General features: G+C 47.8%; 23 non-coding genes across 23 annotated transcripts; 14 read left to right on the top strand and 9 right to left on the bottom strand.

The window, feature by feature from the left end:
• The first annotated feature begins 2348 nt into the window (after positions 1-2348).
• On the top strand, positions 2349-2512 carry LOC135033511 (U1 spliceosomal RNA). Its single transcript, XR_010228871.1, has one exon. It is a non-coding gene; the product is annotated as a U1 spliceosomal RNA (small nuclear RNA).
• Positions 2513-2664: 152 nt separating this feature from the next.
• On the top strand, positions 2665-2827 carry LOC135033545 (U1 spliceosomal RNA). Its single transcript, XR_010228903.1, has one exon. It is a non-coding gene; the product is annotated as a U1 spliceosomal RNA (small nuclear RNA).
• Positions 2828-3501: 674 nt separating this feature from the next.
• Positions 3502-3665, top strand: LOC135033539 (U1 spliceosomal RNA). The gene has a single exon (XR_010228898.1). It is a non-coding gene; the product is annotated as a U1 spliceosomal RNA (small nuclear RNA).
• Positions 3666-3817: 152 nt separating this feature from the next.
• Positions 3818-3980, top strand: LOC135033547 (U1 spliceosomal RNA). Its single transcript, XR_010228905.1, has one exon. It is a non-coding gene; the product is annotated as a U1 spliceosomal RNA (small nuclear RNA).
• Positions 3981-4650: 670 nt separating this feature from the next.
• LOC135033528 (U1 spliceosomal RNA) lies at positions 4651-4814 on the top strand. Its single transcript, XR_010228888.1, has one exon. It is a non-coding gene; the product is annotated as a U1 spliceosomal RNA (small nuclear RNA).
• A 152-nt stretch (positions 4815-4966) lies between these two features.
• Positions 4967-5129, top strand: LOC135033546 (U1 spliceosomal RNA). The gene has a single exon (XR_010228904.1). It is a non-coding gene; the product is annotated as a U1 spliceosomal RNA (small nuclear RNA).
• A 674-nt stretch (positions 5130-5803) lies between these two features.
• Positions 5804-5967, top strand: LOC135033538 (U1 spliceosomal RNA). The gene has a single exon (XR_010228897.1). It is a non-coding gene; the product is annotated as a U1 spliceosomal RNA (small nuclear RNA).
• A 152-nt stretch (positions 5968-6119) lies between these two features.
• On the top strand, positions 6120-6282 carry LOC135033553 (U1 spliceosomal RNA). Its single transcript, XR_010228911.1, has one exon. It is a non-coding gene; the product is annotated as a U1 spliceosomal RNA (small nuclear RNA).
• Positions 6283-6952: 670 nt separating this feature from the next.
• Positions 6953-7116, top strand: LOC135033533 (U1 spliceosomal RNA). Its single transcript, XR_010228892.1, has one exon. It is a non-coding gene; the product is annotated as a U1 spliceosomal RNA (small nuclear RNA).
• A 152-nt stretch (positions 7117-7268) lies between these two features.
• On the top strand, positions 7269-7431 carry LOC135033506 (U1 spliceosomal RNA). Its single transcript, XR_010228866.1, has one exon. It is a non-coding gene; the product is annotated as a U1 spliceosomal RNA (small nuclear RNA).
• A 566-nt stretch (positions 7432-7997) lies between these two features.
• On the bottom strand, positions 7998-8161 carry LOC135033531 (U1 spliceosomal RNA). Its single transcript, XR_010228890.1, has one exon. It is a non-coding gene; the product is annotated as a U1 spliceosomal RNA (small nuclear RNA).
• Positions 8162-8832: 671 nt separating this feature from the next.
• LOC135033503 (U1 spliceosomal RNA) lies at positions 8833-8995 on the bottom strand. Its single transcript, XR_010228863.1, has one exon. It is a non-coding gene; the product is annotated as a U1 spliceosomal RNA (small nuclear RNA).
• A 152-nt stretch (positions 8996-9147) lies between these two features.
• LOC135033532 (U1 spliceosomal RNA) lies at positions 9148-9311 on the bottom strand. The gene has a single exon (XR_010228891.1). It is a non-coding gene; the product is annotated as a U1 spliceosomal RNA (small nuclear RNA).
• Positions 9312-9982: 671 nt separating this feature from the next.
• On the bottom strand, positions 9983-10145 carry LOC135033541 (U1 spliceosomal RNA). Its single transcript, XR_010228900.1, has one exon. It is a non-coding gene; the product is annotated as a U1 spliceosomal RNA (small nuclear RNA).
• Positions 10146-10297: 152 nt separating this feature from the next.
• On the bottom strand, positions 10298-10461 carry LOC135033518 (U1 spliceosomal RNA). Its single transcript, XR_010228878.1, has one exon. It is a non-coding gene; the product is annotated as a U1 spliceosomal RNA (small nuclear RNA).
• Positions 10462-11132: 671 nt separating this feature from the next.
• Positions 11133-11295, bottom strand: LOC135033557 (U1 spliceosomal RNA). The gene has a single exon (XR_010228914.1). It is a non-coding gene; the product is annotated as a U1 spliceosomal RNA (small nuclear RNA).
• Positions 11296-11447: 152 nt separating this feature from the next.
• Positions 11448-11611, bottom strand: LOC135033513 (U1 spliceosomal RNA). The gene has a single exon (XR_010228873.1). It is a non-coding gene; the product is annotated as a U1 spliceosomal RNA (small nuclear RNA).
• Positions 11612-12282: 671 nt separating this feature from the next.
• Positions 12283-12445, bottom strand: LOC135033496 (U1 spliceosomal RNA). Its single transcript, XR_010228857.1, has one exon. It is a non-coding gene; the product is annotated as a U1 spliceosomal RNA (small nuclear RNA).
• Positions 12446-12597: 152 nt separating this feature from the next.
• LOC135033529 (U1 spliceosomal RNA) lies at positions 12598-12761 on the bottom strand. The gene has a single exon (XR_010228889.1). It is a non-coding gene; the product is annotated as a U1 spliceosomal RNA (small nuclear RNA).
• Positions 12762-13840: 1079 nt separating this feature from the next.
• LOC135033524 (U1 spliceosomal RNA) lies at positions 13841-14004 on the top strand. The gene has a single exon (XR_010228884.1). It is a non-coding gene; the product is annotated as a U1 spliceosomal RNA (small nuclear RNA).
• A 152-nt stretch (positions 14005-14156) lies between these two features.
• On the top strand, positions 14157-14319 carry LOC135033499 (U1 spliceosomal RNA). The gene has a single exon (XR_010228860.1). It is a non-coding gene; the product is annotated as a U1 spliceosomal RNA (small nuclear RNA).
• Positions 14320-14990: 671 nt separating this feature from the next.
• On the top strand, positions 14991-15154 carry LOC135033525 (U1 spliceosomal RNA). Its single transcript, XR_010228885.1, has one exon. It is a non-coding gene; the product is annotated as a U1 spliceosomal RNA (small nuclear RNA).
• A 152-nt stretch (positions 15155-15306) lies between these two features.
• LOC135033507 (U1 spliceosomal RNA) lies at positions 15307-15469 on the top strand. Its single transcript, XR_010228867.1, has one exon. It is a non-coding gene; the product is annotated as a U1 spliceosomal RNA (small nuclear RNA).
• Positions 15470-18712: the final 3243 nt, after the last annotated feature.

Below are 18712 nucleotides of genomic sequence, written 5' to 3'. Positions count from 1 at the left end.
AACACTATCCGTTTTTAAGTTGTGGAAGAGTTGAAAGACCGGATTGGACTACATTCTATAGTAAAGGATATCTTTGTATTTATTAATCCTCCCTTTATATGTGTCGGTCTTTCAATAAAGCTTCGGGCTTGTGATTCCCTCACCCTCTTACACTCCACACCCATAGCCTTATTAACTGTTGTATTATTGTATTGTTTAAATGTATAGTGCAGTTCATGATTTATAGTGTAGGCTGGCCTGTGCTGTAGTTCTTGAACTGTACTATACCGACAGCATTTGTATTGTGTTTTATCTGTGCTGCAACACAGTACTTATGTGTGTAATGTTTATGTATGTTTTTTTGCTTCTTTATGTCAATAAAGACTGCTTTTTCAATCCAATATCTGAAAACAATCAATGTTTATCTTTGATGGCAATAGAAGTGGTATGATATTTGCTGCTTTTGAAAGGCAATATCTGATATGTCCCCTATCTGGGAACCATATATTAAATGGCTTTTCAGAAAAGGGAGATGGTAGAAGAGCTTTCAGTACTTGTAGGACCGATGCACATTTCCTATTCTAGCCTCCAAAAACAGATTCAGTTGCATTTTCCAGCGTGTTTTGGATGCGCCTTTGCAAATGTCTTACATCGACAAACTTATTTAGTACTATTTTGCAAATAGGGTTACATTGTTGCAACATTGTGTTCCCTAATTGCTTGATTTTTTAAATGCAACAATTGATAAAGACACCTGATAACTGCTCTGTGGAGTCTTATTTTGTGTCTACTTTTTATCTACATTTAATTCTCTACCTCTTATCAAGGCATTTTTAAGTGCTGGGGGCTGCCAGGACGTGAGGCCTACCTAGACTTTAGATCTGAATTTGAATGTACTTGTGAACTAACTTCATTTCCTACTTCTAAATTCATTCCTAAATTCACTACTTACATGAATCCTGTAGTTGGGCATTTTGGGACTTCGATTGTGGGCATTGTTTTGTGTCCAGACCAGCAGCAGGTGGTGTGCATTTGCTGGAAAGGCATCGAAGACCTCCGATCTCCTGATGTGTGTCTCCCTCAAGTGGCTGTCAGCAAATGCCTGCTAGACACCCCATTCCAAGCTGATTGTGACATCACGGTACATGCATCATAGAACAGGCATGCTAGAACATGGGTCTTCAACCTGCGACCCTCCAGCTGCTGTGGAACTACACATCCCAGCATGCCCTGCCTCAGTTTTAGCATACCTTAATAGCAAAACTGTGGCAGGGCATGCTGGGATGTGTAGTTTCACAGCAGCTGGAGGGCCACAGGATGAAGACCCATGTGCTAAAGCCAAGCCGCAGGTACATTGAATGCTAGCAAGCTGAATATTTAAATCCTTTTTATTCCGCAGCATTCCAATGTGGAAGATTCCATGGAACCAGAGATCCTTCCATTGAGAAGGACATGCTGCCTGGATGACTACACTGTGCAAATTAAATCACGGAGCCAGTTGGCTTGTGGGTGGCTCTGGTCACTGGGTGGTTGGGTGGGTGGTGTGTCGGAGGTGGAGCACATGCAAATGATTGTGTATCATCCAGCTAGTGAGAGAGAAAACTCATGCAGGAGTGTGCCTGCTTGTCAGTGGGTTATGCACCTTTCCAGACGTCAAATCTACATGGAGCAGCTGGAGAGGACAAGAGCAGGTTTGCAAAATATAGACAGAAGAGCTCTCCAGCCTAGTTTGCTGTCTGTTTCCACTTCTCTTTTCTTGAGCCGCTCCCTTCTATGCCCTTGCGCACTATCCTGACTTCTCCCATCTGCTTACTTTGTGCCTTCCAACGCACAATGCGAACTACAGGTAGTGCTGCAGGGCCCACACCCTTTTACTTGCCATACAGAGCAGCTCTGGAGCTGTTACAGTGCCCAGCTTCTGCAAGAAATCAGCTTGAATGCTTCAGGGGCTGGGGCATAGCCAACATGAGCCCCACACCGAAGGAGGGTGGAGGTGTTTAATGCGAACTAGGGGTCATCCAAGCGCCGCAAAAGGCCGCCATGCCCTGCACGCCCCTTTTCTCTTTTCATATGCAGACGAGGGTTGAAGCCAAATTTGACCCACTGCTTGGATGACATCACCATATGCAAATCCATCTGCTGCAGGCCTTCCCCCAGGAATGCTTGCACTAGTTGTTGCATTTGGTTTGTTGTTTGGGGGTGCTTCAGTATTAGGCAGCCTTCTGCCCTCCCATGTTCATCTGAAAATATGTGTTCTCCCTGCAGTTGTTGTCCCCAGATGAGAGTTCCCTTGTGCTGCCTCAGTTGAATCTTCTTTACTTGACAGAGATGTGCCTGAGCAGCGGCCCTCCCCAGCCCTATCCCAAATCATACTTATTTTGCATAGGAGATACCATGGTCATGAAGATTGTTCTCCCAGGGTGAGGTTCATTCATTGCATTCTGGGTATGCTGACCCCTGTGATTTCCCCAAATGTGGGAAACTTGACTGCATTATTTGTGGTAGTGGGGGACTGTGTTTGTGCTTTCCTCTGGTCAGCTCTGGTAAAAGTCAGATTTCTTTATCTCAGATCTTCCTCTAGCCTTGTTCTTCTTTCGAGAGTTCCCTTGTGCTGCCTCAGTTGGATCTCCTTTACTTGACAGGGGGGTGCCCAAGCTGCGACCGTCCCCAGCTCTAGCCCAACTCCTACTTACCTGCCAGGTGAGATACTATGATCATGAAGGTGCTTCTCCCAGGGTAAGGCTCACCCATTGCACTCTGGGTGTGCTGCCCCTGTGATTTCCCCAAATGTGGGAAACTTGACTGCATAATTTGTGTTTCCACTGGTCGGCTTTCATATAATTCAGATCTCTTTGTCTCAGGTCTCTCTCCAGCCTAGTTTGCAGTCTGTTTCCACTTCTTTTTTTTTGAGCCCCTCCCTTCTATACCCTTGTGCACTATCCTGACTTCTCCTCCTGTCTGCTTACTTTGTGCCTTCCAATGCACAATGCAAACTACAGGTAGTGCTGCAGGGCCCACAAACTTTTACTTGCATTACAGAGCAGCTCTGGAGCTGTTACAGTGCCAAGCTGCTGCAAGAAATCAGCTTGAATGCTTCAGGGGCTGGGGCATTGCCAACATGAGCCCCACACCGAAGGAGGGTGGGGGTGTTTAATGCGAACTAAGGGTCATCCAAGCGCCGCAAAAGGCCGCCATTCCCTACATACCCCTTTTCTCTTTTCATATGCAGATGAGGGTTCCAGCCAACTTTGGCCCACTGCTTGGATGACATCACTGTATGCAAATCCGTCTTCTGCAGACCATCCCCCAGGAATGCTTGTACTAGTTGTTGCATTTGGTTTGTTGTTTGGGGGTGCTTCAGTATTAGGCAGCCTTCTGCCCTCCCATGTTCATCTGAAAATATGTGTTCTCCCTGCAGTTGTTGTCCCCAGATGAGAGTTCCCTTGTGCTGCCTCAGTTGAATCTCCTTTACTTGACAGAGATGTGCCTGAGCAGCGGCCCTCCCCAGCCCTATCCCAAATCATACTTATTTTGCATAGGAGATATCATGGTAATGAAGACTGTTATCCCAGGGTGAGGTTCATTCATTGCATTCTGGGTATTCTGACCCCTGTGATTTCCCCAAATGTGGGAAACTCGACTTCATTATTTGTGGTAGTGGGGGACTGTGTTTGTGCTTTTCTCTGGTCAGCTCTGGTAAAAGTCAGATTTATTTGTCTCAGATCTTCATCTAGCCTTGTTCTTCTTTCGAGAGTTCCCTTGTGCTGATTCACTTGGATCTCCTTCACTTGACAGGGAAGTGCCCGAGCAGCGACCCTACCCAGCTCTAGCCCAACTCCTACTTACCTGCCAGGTGAGATACTATGATCATGAAGGTGCTTCTCCCAGGGCAAGGCTCACCCATTGCACTCTGGGTGTGCTGCTCTTGCGATTTCCCCAAATGTGGGAAACTTGACTGCATAATTTGTGTTTCCCCTGGTCGGCTCTCGTATAATTCAGATCTCTTTGTCTCAGGTCTCTCTCCAGCCTAGTTTGCTGTCTGTTTCCACTTCTCTTTTCTTGAGCCGCTCCCTTCTATGCCCTTGCGCACTATTATGACCTCTCCTGTCTGCTTACTTTGTGCCTTCCAACGTCAATGCAAACTACAGGTAGTGCTGCAGGGCCCTCACCCTTTTACATGCTTTACAGAGCAGCTCTGGAGCTGTTACAGTGCCCAGCTGCTGCAAGAAATCAGCTTGAATGCTTCTAGGGCTGGGGCATAGCCAACATGAGCCCCACACCGAAGGAGGGTGGAGGTGTTTAATGTGAATTAGGGGTCATCCAAGCGCCGCAAAAGGCCGCCATGCCCTGCACATCCCTTTTTTCTTTTCATATGCAGACGAGGGTTGAAGCCAACTTTGACCCACTGCTTGGATGACATCACCATATGCAAATCCATCTGCTGCAGGCCTTCCCCCAGGAATGCTTGCACTAGTTGTTGCATTTGGTTTGTTGTTTGGGGGTGCTTCAGTATTAGGCAGCCTTCTGCCCTCCCATGTTCATCTGAAAATATGTGTTCTCCCTGCAGTTGTTGTCCCCAGATGAGAGTTCCCTTGTGCTGCCTCAGTTGAATCTCCTTTACTTGACAGAGATGTGCCTGAGCAGCGGCCCTCCCCAGCTCTATCCCAAATCATACTTATTTTGCATAGGAGATACCATGGTCATGAAGATTGTTCTCCCAGGTTGAGGTTCATTCATTGCATTCTGGGTATGCTGACCCCTGTGATTTCCCCAAATGTGGGAAACTTGACTGCATTGTTTGTGGTAGTGGGGGACTGTGTTTGTGCTTTCCTCTGGTCAGCTCTGGTAAAAGTCAGATTTCTTTGTCTCAGATCTTCCTCTAGCCTTGTTCTTCTTTCGAGAGTTCCCTTGTGCTGCCTCAGTTGGATCTCCTTTACTTGACAGGGGGGTGCCCAAGCAGCGACCCTCCCCAGCTCTAGCCCAACTCCTACTTACCTGCCAGGTGAGATACTATGATCATGAAGGTGCTTCTCCCAGGGCAAGGCTCACCCATTGCACTCTGGGTGTGCTGCCCCTGTGATTTCCCCAAATGTGGGAAACTTGACTGCATAATTTGTGTTTCCACTGGTCGGCTTTCATATAATTCAGATCTCTTTGTCTCAGGTCTCTCTCCAGCCTAGTTTGCAGTCTGTTTCCACTTCTTTTTTTTTGAGCCCCTCCCTTCTATACCCTTGTGCACTATCCTGACTTCTCCTCCTGTCTGCTTACTTTGTGCCTTCCAATGCACAATGCAAACTACAGGTAGTGCTGCAGGGCCCACAAACTTTTACTTGCCTTACAGAGCAGCTCTGGAGCTGTTACAGTGCCAAGCTGCTGCAAGAAATCAGCTTGAATGCTTCAGGGGCTGGGGCATTGCCAACATGAGCCCCACACCGAAGGAGGGTGGGGGTGTTTAATGCGAACTAAGGGTCATCCAAGCGCCGCAAAAGGCCGCCATTCCCTACATACCCCTTTTCTCTTTTCATATGCAGATGAGGGTTCCAGCCAACTTTGGCCCACTGCTTGGATGACATCACTGTATGCAAATCCGTCTTCTGCAGACCTTCCCCCAGGAATGCTTGTACTAGTTGTTGCATTTGGTTTGTTGTTTGGGGGTGCTTCAGTATTAGGCAGCCTTCTGCCCTCCCATGTTCATCTGAAAATATGTGTTCTCCCTGCAGTTGTTGTCCCCAGATGAGAGTTCCCTTGTGCTGCCTCAGTTGAATCTCCTTTACTTGACAGAGATGTGCCTGAGCAGCGGCCCTCCCCAGCCCTATCCCAAATCATACTTATTTTGCATAGGAGATATCATGGTAATGAAGACTGTTATCCCAGGGTGAGGTTCATTCATTGCATTCTGGGTATTCTGACCCCTGTGATTTCCCCAAATGTGGGAAACTCGACTTCATTATTTGTGGTAGTGGGGGACTGTGTTTGTGCTTTTCTCTGGTCAGCTCTGGTAAAAGTCAGATTTCTTCGTCTCAGATCTTCCTCTAGCCTTGTTCTTCTTTCGAGAGTTCCCTTGTGCTGCCTCAGTTGGATCTCCTTCACTTGACAGGGGGGTGCCCGAGCTGCGACCCTCCCCAGCTCTAGCCCAACTCCTACTTACCTGCCAGGTGAGATACTATGATCATGTAGGTGCTTCTCCCAGGGCAAGGCTCACCCATTGCACTCTGGGTGTGCTGCCCCTGTGATTTCCCCAAATGTGGGAAACTTGACTGCATAATTTGTGTTTCCCCTGGTCGGCTCTCGTATAATTCAGATCTCTTTGTCTCAGGTCTCTCTCCAGCCTAGTTTGCTGTCTGTTTCCACTTCTCTTTTCTTGAGCCGCTCCCTTCTATGCCCTTGTGCACTAATCTGACCTCTCCTGTCTGCTTACTTTGTGCCTTCCAACGCACAATGCAAACTACAGGTAGTGCTGCAGGGCCCACACCCTTTTACATGCTTTACAGAGCAGCTCTGGAGCTGTTACAGTGCCCAGCTGCTGCAAGAAATCAGCTTGAATGCTTCAGGGGCTGGGGCATAGCCAACATGAGCCCCACACCGAAGGAGGGTGGAGATGTTTAATGCGAATTAGGGGTCATCCAAGCGCCGCAAAAGGCCGCCATTCCCTGCACATCCCTTTTTTCTTTTCATATGCAGATGAGGGTTGAAGCCAACTTTGACCCACTGCTTGGATGACATCACCATATGCAAATCCATCTGCTGCAGGCCTTCCCCAGGAATGCTTGCACTAGTTGTTGCATTTGGTTTGTTGTTTGGGGGTGCTTCAGTATTAGGCAGCCTTCTGCCCTCCCATGTTCATCTGAAAATATGTGTTCTCCCTGCAGTTGTTGTCCCAAGATGAGAGTTCCCTTGTGCTGACTCAGTTGAATCGCCTTTACTTGACAGAGATGTGCCTGAGCAGCGGCCCTCCCCAGCCCTATCCCAAATCATACTTATTTTGCATAGGAGATACCATGGTCATGAAGATTGTTCTCCCAGGGTGAGGTTCATTCATTGCATTCTGGTTATGCTGACCGCTGTGATTTCCCCAAATGTTGGAAACTCGACTGCATTATTTGTGGTAGTGGGGGGCTGTGTTTGTGCTTTCCTCTGGTCAGCTCTGGTAAAAGTCAGATTTCTTTGTCTCAGATCTTCCTCTAGCCTTGTTCTTCTTTCGAGAGTTCCCTTGTGCTGCCTCAGTTGGATCTCCTTCACTTGACAGGGGGGTGCCCGAGCAGCGACCCTCCCCAGCTCTAGCCCAACTCCTACTTACCTGCCAGGTGAGATCCTATGATCATGTAGGTGCTTCTCCCAGGGCAAGGCTCACCCATCGCACTCTGGGTGTGCTGCCCCTATGATTTCCCCAAATGTGGGAAACTTGACTGCATAATTTGTGTTTCCCCTGGTCGGCTCTCGTATAATTCAGATGTCTTTGTCTCAGGTCTCTCTCCAACCTATTTTGCTGTCTGTTTCCACTTCTCTTTTCTTGAGCCGCTCCCTTCTATGCCCTTGCGCACTATCCTGACTTCTCCCGTCTGCTTACTTTGTGCCTTCCAACGCACAATGCGAACTACAGGTAGTGCTGCAGGGCCCACACCCTTTTACTTGCCTTACAGAGCAGCTCTGGAGCTGTTACAGTGCCCAGCTGCTGCAAGAAATCAGCTTGAATGCTTCAGGGGCTGGGGCATAGCCAACATGAGCCCCACACCGAAGGAGGGTGGAGGTGTTTAATGCGGACTAGGGGTCATCCAAGCGCCGCAAAAGGCCGCCATGCCCTGCACGCCCCTCTTCTCTATTCATATGCAGATGAGTGTTGAAGCCAACTTTGACCTACGTAAGAAGGAGTTGGGCTAGAGCTGGGGAGGGTCGCTGCTCGGGCACCCCCCTGTCAAGTGAAGGAGATCCAACTGAGGCAGCACAAGGGAACTCTCGAAAGAAGAACAAGGCTAGAGGAAGATCTGAGACAAAGAAATCTGACTTTTACCAGAGCTGACCAGAGGAAAGCACAAACACAGTCCCCCACTACCACAAATAATGCTGTCAAGTTTACCACATTTGGGGAAATCACATGGGTCAGCATACCCAGAATGCAATGAATGAACCTCACCCTGGGAGAACAATCTTCATGACCATGGTATCTCCTATGCAAAATAAGTATGATTTGGGATAGGGCTGGGGAGGGCCGCTGCTCAGGCACATCTCTGTCAAGTAAAGGAGATTCAACTGAGGCAGCACAAGGGAACTCTCATCTGGGGACAACAACTGCAGGAGGTACACATATTTTCAGATGAACATGGGAGGGCAGAAGGCTGCCTAATACTGAAGCACCCCCAAACAACAAACCAAATGCTACAACTAGTGCAAGCATTCCTGGGGGAAGGCCTGCAGCAGATGGATTTGCATATGGTGATGTCATCCAAGCAGTGGGTCAAAGTTGGCTTCAACCCTCGTCTGCATATGAAAAGAGAAAATTGGCATGCAGGGCATGGCGGCCTTTTGCGGTGCTTGGATGACCCCTAGTTCGCATTAAACACCTCCACCCTCCTTCGGTGTGGGGCTCATGTTGGCTATGCCCCAGCCCCTGAAGCATTCAAGCTGATTTCTTGCAGCAGCTGGGCACTATAACAGCTCCAGAGCTGCTCTGTAAGGCAAGTAAAAGGGTGTGGGCCCTGCAGCACTACCTGTAGTTCGCATTGTGCGTTGGAAGGCACAAATTAAGCAGACGGGAGAAGTCAGGATAGTGCGCAAGGGCATAGAAGGGAGTGGCTCAAGAAAAGAGAAGTGGAAACAGACAACAAACTAGGCTGGAGAGAGACCTGAGACAAAGAGATCTGAATTATACGAGAGCCGACCAGGGGAAACACAAATTATGCAGTCAAGTGTCCAACATTTGGGGAAACCGCAGGAGCAGCACACCCAGAGTGCAATGGGTGAGCCTTGCCCTGGGAGAAGCAACTTCATGATCATAGTATCTCACCTGGCAGGTAAGTAGGAGTTGGGCTAGAGCTGGGGAGGGTCGCTGCTCGGGCACCCCCCTGTCAAGTGAAGGAGATCCAACTGAGGCAGCACAAGGGAACTCTCGAAAGAAGAACAAGGCTAGAGGAAGATCTGAGACAAAGAAATCTGACTTTTACCAGAGCTGACCAGAGGAAAGCACAAACACAGTCCCCAACTACCACAAATAATGCAGTCAAGTTTCCCACATTTGGGGAAATCACAGGGGTCAGCATACCCAGAATGCATTGACTGAATCTCACCCTGGGAGAACAATCTTCATGACCATGGTATCTCCTATGCAAAATAAGTATGATTTGGGATAGGGCTGGGGAGGGCCGCTGCTCAGGAACATCTCTGTCAAGTAAAGGAGATTCAACTGAGGCAGCACAAGGGAACTCTCAGCTTGGGACAACAACTCCAGGGAGAACACATATTTTCAGATGAACATGGGAGGGCAGAAGGTTGCCTAATACTGAAGCACCCCCAAACAACAAACCAAATGCAACAACTTGTGCAAGCATTCCTGGGGGAAGGCCTGCAGCAGATGGATTTGCATATGGTGATGTCATCCAAGCAGTGGGTCAAAGATGGCTTCAACCCTCGTCTGCATATGAAAAGAGAAAAGGGGCGTGCAGGGCATGGCAGCCTTTTGCGGCGCTTGGAAGACCCCTAGTTCGCATTAAACACCTCCACCCTCCTTCGGTGTGGGGCTCATATTGGCTATGCCCCAGCCCCTGAAGCATTCAAGCTGATTTCTTGCAGCAGCTGGGCACTGTAACAGCTCCAGAGCTGATCTGTAAGGCAAGTAAAAGGGTGTGGGCCCTGCAGCACTACCTGTAGTTCGCATTGTGCGTTGGAAGGCACAAATTAAGCAGACGGGAGAAGTCAGGATAGTGCGCAAGGGCATAGAAGGGAGTGGCTCAAGAAAAGAGAAGTGGAAACAGACAGCAAACTAGGCTGGAGAGAGACCTGAGACAAAGAGATCTGAATTATACGAGAGCCGACCAGGGGAAACACAAATTATGCAGTCAAGTTTCCCACATTTGGGGAAATCGCAGGAGCAGCACACCCAGAGTGCAATGGGTGAGCCTTGCCCTGGGAGAAGCACCTTCATGATCATAGTATCTCACCTGGCAGGTAAGTAAGATTTGGGATAGAGCTGGGGAGGGTCGCTGCTCGGGCACCCCCCTGTCAAGTGAAGGAGATCCAACCGAGGCAGCACAAGGAAACTCTCGAAAGAAGAACAAGGCTAGAGGAAGATCTGAGACAAATAAATCTGACTTTTACCAGAGCTGACCAGAGGAAAGAACAAACACAGTCCCCCACTACCACAAATAATGCAGTCGAGTTTCCCACATTTGGGGAAATCATAGGAGTCAGCATACCCAGAATGCAATGAATTAACCTCACCCTGGGAGAACAATCTTCATGACCATGGTATCTCCTATGCAAAATAAGTATGATTTGGGATAGGGCTGGGGAGGGCCGCTGCTCAGGCACATCTCTGTCAAGTAAAGGAGATTCAACTGAGGCAGCACAAGGGAACTCTCATCTGGGGACAACAACTGCAGGGAGAACACATATTTTCAGATGAACATGGTAGGGCAGAAGGCTGCCTAATACTGAAGCACCCCCAAACAACAAACCAAATGCAACAACTAGTGCAAGCATTCCTGGGGGAAGGCCTGCAGCAGATGGATTTGCATATGGTGATGTCATTCAAGCAGTGGGTCAAAGTTGGCTTCAACCCTCGTCTGCATATGAAAAGAGAAAAGGGGCGTGCAGGGCATGGCGGCCTTTTGCGGCGCTTGGATGACCCCTAGTTCGCATTAAACACCTCCACCCTCCTTCGATGTGGGGCTCATGTTGGCTATGCCCCAGCCCCTGAAGCATTCAAGCTGATTTCTTGCAGCAGCTGGGCACTGTAACAGCTCCAGAGCTGCTCTGTAAGGCAAGTAAAAGGGCGTGGGCCCTGCAGCACTACCTGTAGTTTGCATTGTGCGTTGGAAGGCACAAAGTAAGCAGACGGGAGAAGTCAGGATAGTGCGCAAGGGCATAGAAGGGAGCGGCTCAAGAAAAGAGAAGTGGAAACAGACAGCAAACTAGGCTGGAGAGAGACCTGAGACAAAGAGATCTGAATTATACGAGAGCCGACCAGGGGAAACACAAATTATGCAGTCAAGTTTCCCACATTTGGGGAAATCACAGGAGCAGCACACCCAGAGTGCAATGGGTGAGCCTTGCCCTGGGAGAAGCACCTTCATGATCATAGTATCTCACCTGGCAGATCAGTAGGAGTTGGGCTACAGCTGGGGAGGGTCGCTGCTCGGGCACCCCCCTGTCAAGTGAAGGAGATCCAACTGAGGCAGCACAAGGGAACTCTCGAAAGAAGAACAAGGCTAGAGGAAAATCTGAGACAAATAAATCTGACTTTTACCAGAGCTGACCAGAGGAAAGCACAAACACAGTCCCCCACTACCACAAATAATGCAGTCGAGTTTCCCACATTTGGGGAAATCACAGGGGTCAGCATACCCAGAATGCAATGAATGAACCTCACCCTGGGAGAACAATCTTCATGAAAATGGTATCTCCTATGCAAAATAAGTATGATTTGGGATAGGGCTGGGGAGGGCCGCTGCTCAGGCACATCTCTGTCAAGTAAAGGAGATTCAACTGAGGCAGCACAAGGGAACTCTCATCTGAGGACAACAACTGCAGGGAGAACACATATTTTCAGATGAACATGGTAGGGCAGAAGGCTGCCTAATACTGAAGCACCCCCAAACAGCAAACCAAATGCAACAACTAGTGCAAGCATTCCCGGGGGAAGGCATGCAGCAGATGGATTTGCATATGGTGATGTCATCCAAGCAGTGGGTCAAAGTTGGCTTCAACCCTCGTCTGCATATGAAAAGAGAAAAGGGGCGTGCAGGGCATGGCGGCCTTTTGCGGCGCTTGGATGACCCCTAGTTCGCATTAAACACCTCCACCCTCCTTCGATGTGGGGCTCATGTTGGCTATGCCCCAGCCCCTGAAGCATTCAAGCTGATTTCTTGCAGCAGCTGGGCACTGTAACAGCTCCAGAGCTGCTCTGTAAGGCAAGTAAAAGGGCGTGGGCCCTGTAGCACTACCTGTAGTTTGCATTGTGCGTTGGAAGGCACAAAGTAAGCAGACGGGAGAAGTCAGGATAGTGCGCAAGGGCATAGAAGGGAGCGGCTCAAGAAAAGAGAAGTGGAAACAGACAGCAAACTAGGCTGGAGAGAGACCTGAGACAAAGAGATCTGAATTATACGAGAGCCGACCAGGGGAAACACAAATTATGCAGTCAAGTGTCCAACATTTGGGAAAACCGCAGGAGCAGCACACCCAGAGTGCAATGGGTGAGCCTTGCCCTGGGAGAAGCACCTTCATGATCATAGTATCTCACCTGGCAGGTAAGTAGGAGTTGGGCTAGAGCTGGGGAGGGTCGCTGCTCGGGCACCCCCCTGTCAAGTGAAGGAGATCCAACTGAGGCAGCACAAGGGAACTCTCGAAAGAAGAACAAGGCTAGAGGAAGATCTGAGACAAAGAAATCTGACTTTTACCAGAGCTGACCAGAGGAAAGCACAAACACAGTCCCTTACTACCACAAATAATGCAGTCCAGTTTCCCACATTTGGGGAAATCACAGGGATCAGCATACCCAGAATGCAATGAATGAACCTCACCCTGGGAGAACAATCTTCATGACCATGGTATCTCCTATGCAAAATAAGTATGATTTGGGATAGGGCTGGGGAGGGCCGCTGCTCAGGCACATCTCTGTCAAGAATTTATAAAGTCTATACATATATATAACCAAATGTCAATATATATATATAGAACCCAGCGCTCCTATCAAAACGTATCTATTTCACCAATTTGTTGCTTATATATTTGTTGCGCTCCCTTGATAACAAGTGTGATTATCTTTAAAATTTGGTTTATTATTGGTAGAACAGTACTACCTATGGGAGCAGCATTTTATAATATATGGTGAAAATTAATAGATGATCATGAAGGTGCTTCTCCCAGGGCAAGGCTCATCCATTGCACTCTGGGTGTGCTGCTCCTGCGATTTCCCCAAATGTGGGAAAGTTGACTGCATAATTTGTGTTTCCCCTGGTTGGCTCTCGTATAATTCAGATCTCTTTGTCTCAGGTCTCTCTCCAGCCTAGTTTGCTGTCTGTTTCCACTTCTCTTTTCTTGAGCCGCTCCCTTCTATGCCCTTGCGCACTATCTTGACTTCTCCCGTCTGCTTACTTTGTGCCTTCCAACGCACAATGTGAACTACAGGTAGTGCTGCAGGGCCCACACCCTTTTACTTGCCTTACAGAGCAGCTCTGGAGCTATTACAGTGCCCAGCTGCTGCAAGTAATCAGCTTGAATGCTTCAGGGGCTGGGGCATAGCCAACATGAGCCCCACACCGAAGGAGGGTGGAGGTGTTTAATGCGAACTAGGGGTCATCCAAGCACCGCAAAAGGCCGCCATGCCCTGCATGCCAATTTTATCTTTTCATAAGCAGACGAGGGTTGAAGCCAACTTTGACCCACTGTTTGGATGACATCACCATATGCAAATCCATCTGCTGCAGGCCTTCCCCCAGGAATGCTTGCACTAGTTGTTGCATTTGGTTTGTTGTTTGGGGGTGCTTCAGTATTAGGCAGCCTTCTGCCCTCCCATGTTCATCTGAAAATATGTGTTCTCCCTGCAGTTGTTGTCCCCCGATGAGAGTTCCCTTGTGCTGCCTCAGTTGAATCTCCTTTACTTGACAGAGATGTGCCTGAGCAGCGGCCCTCCCCAGCTCTATCCCAAATCATACTTATTTTGCATAGGAGATACCATGGTCAAGAAGATTGTTTTCCCAGGGTGAGGTTCATTCATTGCATTCTGGGTATGCTGACCCCTGTGATTTCCCCAAATGTGGGAAACTGGACTGCATTATTTGTGGTAGTGAGGGACTGTGTTTGTGCTTTCCTCTGGTCAGCTCTGGTAAAAGTCAGATTTCTTTGTCTCAGATCTTCCTCTAGCCTTGTTCTTCTTTCGAGAGTTCCCTTGTGCTGCCTCAGTTGGATCTCCTTCACTTGACAGGGGGGTGCCCGAGCAGCGACCCTCCCCAGCTCTAGCCCAGCTCCTACTTACCTGCCAGGTGAGATACTATGATCATGAAGGTGCTTCTCCCAGGGCAAGGCTCACCCATTGCACTCTGGGTGTGCTACTCCTGCGGTTTCCCCAAATGTTGGACACTTGACTGCATAATTTGTGTTTCACCTGGTCGGCTCTCGTATAATTCAGATCTCTTTGTCTCAGGTCTCTCTCCAGCCTAATTTGCAGTCTGTTTCCACTTCTCTTTTCTTGAGTTGCTCCCTTCTATGCCCTTGCGCACTATCCTGACTTCTCCCGTCTGCTTACTTTGTGCCTTCCAACACACAATGCAAACTACAGGTAGTGCTGCAGGGCCCACACCCTTTTACTTGCCTTACAGAGCAGCTCTGGAGCTGTTACAGTGCCCAGCTGCTGCAAGAAATCAGCTTGAATGCTTCAGGGGCTGGGGCATAGCCATCATGAACCCCACACCGAAGGAGGGTGGAGGTGTTTAATGCGAACTAGGGGTCATCCAAGCACCGCAAAAGGCCGCCATGCCCTGCATGCCAATTTTATCTTTTCATAAGCAGACGAGGGTTGAAGCCAACTTTGACCCACTGTTTGGATGACATCACCATATGCAAATCCATCTGCTGCAGGCCTTCCCCCAGGAATGCTTGCACTAGTTGTTGCATTTGGTTTGTTGTTTGGGGGTGCTTCAGTATTAGGCAGCCTTCTGCCCTCCCATGTTCATCTGAAAATATGTGTACCTCCTGCAGTTGTTGTCCCCAGATGAGAGTTCCCTTGTGCTGCCTCAGTTGAATCTCCTTTACTTGACAGAGATGTGCCTGAGCAGCGGCCCTCTCCAGCCCTATCCCAAATCATACTTATTTTGCATAGGAGATACCATGGTCATGAAGATTGTTCTCCCAGGGTGAGGTTCATTCATTGCATTCTGGGTATGCTGACCCCTGTTATTTTCCCAAATGTGGTAAACTTGACAGCATTATTTGTGGTAGTGGGGGACTGTGTTTGTGCTTTCCTCTGGTCAGCTCTGGTAAAAGTCAGATTTCTTTGTCTCAGATCTTCCTCTAGCCTTGTTCTTCTTTCGAGAGTTCCCTTGTGCTGCCTCAGTTGGATCTCCTTCACTTGACAGGGGGGTGCCCGAGCAGCGACCCTCCCCAGCTCTAGCCCAACTCCTACTTACCTGCTAGGTGAGATACTATGATCATGAAGGTGCTTCTCCCAGGGCAAGGCTCACCAATTGCACTCTGGGTGTGCTGCTCCTGCGATATCCCCAAATGTGGGAAACTTGACAGCATAATTTGTGTTTTCCCTGGTCGGCTCTCGTATAATTCAGATCTCTTTGTCTCATGTCTTTCTCCAGCCTAGTTTGCTGTCTGTTTACACTTCTCTTTTCTTGAGCCACTCCCTTCTATGCCCTTGCGCACTATCTTGACTTCTCCCGTCTGCTTACTTTGTGCCTTCCAACGCACAATGCGAACTACAGGTAGTGCTGCAGGGCCCACACCCTTTTAGTTGCCTTACAGGGCAGCTCTGGAGCTATAACAGTGCCCAGCTGCTGCAAGTAATCAGCTTGAATGCTTCAGGGGCTGGGGCATAGCCAACATGAGCCCCACACCGAAGTAGGGTGGAGGTGTTTAATGCGAACTAGGGGTCATCCAAGCGCCGCAAAAGGCCGCCATGCCCTGCACGCCCCTTTTCTCTTTTCATATGCAGACGAGGGTTGAAGCCAACTTTGACCCACTGCTTGGATGACATCACCATATGCAAATCCATCTGCTGCAGGCCTTCCCCCAGGAATGCTTGTACTAGTTGTTGCATTTGGTTTGTTGTTTGGGGGTGCTTCAGTATTAGGCAGCCTTCTGCCCTCCCATGTTCATCTGAAAATATGTGTTCTCCCTGCAGTTGTTGTCCCCAGATGAGAGTTCCCTTGTGCTGCCTCAGTTGAATCTCCTTTACTTGACAAGGGAGGCATTTTGGATTTTTTCTTTGGGTACCCTTACACCTGATGGTCTGAATGAGAGCATCGAACTGAACAACATTGGCAGTCTCTGAAGATTTTATCTATTGATTTACCTAATATATTATTTATTGAATATCCATTTATTGTATGTTTAATAAATAAACAAAATTATTAGAAGTAGCTATTTTGGAAACAGCTTTCCTTTTAGGATGAAACTGTATAATCCTGTTGTATGTGTTCCTTTAAAGTTCTTTAGTAAAATCCACTAGTAATGATGAACATCAGATTTCTTCCTCCATCCTCTTTTTACACTTTCTCTTGGTTCTATATATATATATATATTTTTTTATTTTTATTTTTTTCCCCTCCTTCTCCCAAAAGGCCCCCCTCCCTCCCCCCCTCCCTGTTTTAAATTTTAAAATCTTTAAATATTTAAATCTTCGAATCCTTAAATTGTCTGTTTAATATTTATTTTTTCTTCAATTCTTTTTGTTGTTTAAACAGCAATGTAGTTATTCCAGGGGTTAAAATAATGAAATATAGAAATAATATTAACAAAAATTAAAGGTAAAAATGAATTGATAGAATGATCCCATTAAAAGTAAATAAATAATATGGATGTTAAGCTGAGCGGGTTGGATTCAAACATGGGACTAGCTGCATAGAGTGCATTTGATGTTTCCCCTGCGCCACAAGAACTGCTTTAGTAGTGGCATGGATTTATGTTACCCTAAAAGGTTTTATATAAGTAAATGGGGATCCTTAGTGCTGAGTCTCTGAATTATGTATATGTGATTATAGATATGAGGTATTGATTGAAAGATTATAGGTTAATCTGTATATAGATTATATATTTTCTGTTATTTTTTAAACCACCTTGTTGCTTATTTTATTATTATTTTTAATCACCATGTTGCTTATTTTTATATTATGAAATGCCTTTATATGTGCAATTGCAATTAGAAAGTTGTTCCATATGTGAGTCATTACATGTATGCATCCAATTAGTACATGTATGTATCCAATCAACTAATTAGTAATGCTATTGGTCCGGTGCATTTTAAAAAGAGCCTGCTAGGCTGCTGATGTATCCTCTGACGAAACCGCTCTTGGATAACAGCGGAGAAACGCGTAAGGAAGGTGATTACCGGACACTCTGATTGCTGAGATATAAGCCCGTTCATGAACGAGCTACATCACGGCGGACGTCTGATGTAAAGACAGCGGTGAAGGGGAAAAAGCAATTTGAGACCGAGCAAAAGGAGGTCTCTACCCCACGGCAGGGAGAAATATCCCGACCGCGAGTGCCAATAAGATCCATCCACGGTTAACGGGGGTCGTAGCATACCGCTGTGTTTCACCAACCATCACAGCGCTCTCCCCCTGTTTTCTTTCATTACTCACGTGAGTTACATATGAACTTTAACTGCAGTAAATAATAAGAATTTACTTACCGATAATTCTATTTCTCATAGTCCGTAGTGGATGCTGGGGACTCCGTAAGGACCATGGGGAATAGCGGCTCCGCAGGAGACTGGGCACATCTAAAGAAAGCTTTAGGACTATGTGGTGTGCACTGGCTCCTCCCCCTATGACCCTCCTCCAAGCCTCAGTTAGGATACTTTGCCCGGACGAGCGTACACAATAAGGAAGGATTTTGAATCCCGGGTAAGACTCATACCAGCCACACCAATCACACCGTATAACTTGTGATCTGAACCCAGTTAACAGTATGATAACAGAGGAGCCTCTGAAAAGATGGCTCCCAACAATAATAACCCGATTTTTGTAACAATAACTATGTACAAGTATTGCAGACAATCCGCACTTGGGATGGGCGCCCAGCATCCACTACGGATTATGAGAAATAGAATTATCGGTAAGTAAATTCTTATTTTCTCTAACGTCCTAAGTGGATGCTGGGGACTCCGTAAGGACCATGGGGATTATACCAAAGCTCCCAAACGGGCGGGAGAGTGCGGATGACTCTGCAGCACCGAATGAGAGAACTCCAGGTCCTCCTCAGAATAAACTGAGACCTAAGAATAAACATTTGATTTTTTAAATGTTTAATGAAAATGTTCGTATAACATCACTGTTCTGTGCAAAATTATTTTATTAACCAAACCGAATTGTTTAAGGTCCGTACACACTTAACGATTTAATGAGCGACGTCGCTCATTTTATCGTTAAGTGTGTATGCAGCCAGCGACAAACGATGCGCGGCCCCGCGGGTCGGCAACAATCGTCGCTGTCGGTAGGGCATGCAGGAAGGATGTGGACTGTCGTCCACGACCTTCATGCAGGGCTGGCGGGGGCGTGACGTCACTGAGCGATATGAGCGGTCATATCGCTCAGTGTGTACAGTCGGCCGCCGGCCGGCCCGGGAGGGGAAACATTAGACGATGTCGCTCACAGAGCGACATCGTTTAATGTGTATGGGCCTTTAGACTTTGGTCAAAATATTTTGCTGCCTTTGCAGCTGATGCAGGGAGGGGGGTAGGCGGCAGCAGCCTGTAACTGAGGCTGGAGGTAGGCGTGAAATGCATTGCTTGTACGTGTGAGTGCGTGGTGTCAGGTGCTGCGCGTGTATATGTGTGTGTGTGTCAGGTGCTGCC

The sequence above is a fragment of the Pseudophryne corroboree genome, unplaced genomic scaffold (assembly GCF_028390025.1).
Source record: "Pseudophryne corroboree isolate aPseCor3 unplaced genomic scaffold, aPseCor3.hap2 scaffold_572, whole genome shotgun sequence".
NCBI lineage: Eukaryota > Metazoa > Chordata > Amphibia > Anura > Myobatrachidae > Pseudophryne > Pseudophryne corroboree.
This window is presented reverse-complemented; position numbering and strand designations above follow the sequence as displayed.